General features: G+C 42.7%; 1 pseudogene; it reads left to right on the top strand.

Annotated features, from left to right (window-relative positions):
- Positions 1-1,220: 1,220 nt before the first annotated feature.
- Positions 1,221-1,475, top strand: LOC111815343 (annotated as a pseudogene).
- The last annotated feature ends 398 nt before the right edge of the window (positions 1,476-1,873 follow it).

The following is a 1,873-nucleotide window of genomic DNA, read 5'->3' as shown; positions in this document are numbered from 1 at the left end:
CTAGTATTTGTTCTATTTTAGAAAATGTTCCATGGGCAGCTGAAAAAAACGTGTATTCAGCTGTGGCTTGGAGGAACATTCTGTATATGTCCACTAAATCCATTTGTTCCATGTTCTGGTTCAATGCTGCTACTCCTTTGCTAGTTTTTTTGTCTGCTTGACCTATCTTCTGGAAATGAGGGGGTGTTAAGGTCTCCTGTTAAGATTGTGATATTGGATATTAGATTTTTCAAGTCCATTAAGATCTGTCTTACATAGGTGGATGCTCCCATATTTGGTGTGTACACATTTATCACTGTTACCTCTTCCTCTTGTATTTTTTCCCTAACCAGTATATAGTGGCCTTCTTTATTTCATTTGATCATTCTTAGTTTGAAGTTCAGATTGTCTGAAACAGAATTGCTGCCCCTGCTTTTTTCTCAGGTTCTTGGGCATATAGTATTATTTTCCATCCTTTGACTTTCAGCCTGTGAATTTCTTATGACTGTATAGCCAAGCAGACATTAGATTGAGAATTTGTACTTCAATTAGTTCCCCAAATATCTGTCTGATTACCTCCCCTTTTGTACCTATAGTCTTCCAGGCAGACTAGTTCACCTCGGTTACCTGCTACTCTCCTCTCTCAATCAAGAGAGAAGCAGAGAGGATGCTCTCATAGATCTAGGTCTAGCAAAGTGTCTCAGCTTACTGCGTCCGGACCTAAGAAGTTTAAACTCATCCAGGTGGGCCTGGATTAGGTCTGACTGCTGTACTCTGCTTTTTCCTGCTGAAGCCCATGGAAATGAACCCACTGTGCCCCTCTGGCAAGATGTTCTGCTCCTGGATTAGTTGGGTGGGTCTCACCCCTTACCTCTTTGCAGGGAGCTCTCCTGCCAGGTTCCATACTAGGCCTGCTGGAGTAGAATCCTCATCTCATTCAATTGTAACATCTGGAAAACTTCAAATGTCTTTCAAATAATAGTAGTAAAAACATAGTGGTGATACTTCAGTGAAATTTAAATAGCTGCAGACTGTCCCCAATCATCAATGCTGAGAAAAATACATTAAAAAGATTAGTTACACAACAATAGTCACTATTATATTTTAGGAATTACCATTAGAGTACAGACAGTTTCACAAAATACTAAGGCAGGCTTCTGTGAGAGCAGCAGGTAATAGGAAGAACCGTTAGTGGTGATAAAGCTGTCAGTTAAACTTCATCAAGATGACAACATAACCAAAAGCACCCAGACTTCATAGTAGAGTCCATGGGAGAAAAGCCAGTGGGGAGCCTGGCTGGGATTGGTGAAGTCCTGAGCGAGAAGTTGGAGGAAAGAGGCTTTGACAAGGCTTATGTGGTCCTTGGCCAAATTCTGGTGATAAAGAAAGATGAAGACCTCTTCCAGGAACGTCTGAAGGATGCCTGTGGTGCCAATGCCAAGCAGTCCCAGGGCCGTTTTGGGTGCCTCTGGGAGTGGTATGATGCCTTCTTGTGATGCTGTCTTGGGAGCCCTCAACCCCTAGCCCCAGGGTCTGAGTCATCAGAGGTGAGTATGACAACAGCAGTCTTTTCCATTGTAGAAAAAGAGGGTGAGGTGGCCCCACTCAACTGTGATGTATTCAAGGGTCTTTTGGGAGTTCTCTCTCGCACACTATTGCAACATTTTTGGAAATGTCACTCTTGTGTGCATCTCTCTTTCTCATCCTTCCCTTGCCAGTTGCTTGGCGATAGCTACCAGCTTTTTTGAGTGGATTCCCAGTCGTTTTCCCTCACTTCCACCTCATCTCTGGTCTGCATAATGCCATTTGGCTCTCTTTTTTTTGACAGAAGAGTCACTGTTTTTAGATTAATAAAGTCAGCAGTTTTCTTGACAAAAAAAAATACTAAGGCAGG

The sequence above is a fragment of the Octodon degus genome, unplaced genomic scaffold (assembly GCF_000260255.1).
Source record: "Octodon degus isolate 3935 unplaced genomic scaffold, OctDeg1.0 scaffold00015, whole genome shotgun sequence".
Taxonomy (NCBI): Eukaryota; Metazoa; Chordata; class Mammalia; order Rodentia; family Octodontidae; genus Octodon; species Octodon degus.
Note: the sequence above shows the minus strand (reverse complement) of the source record. Positions and strands in the feature narration are given on the sequence as shown.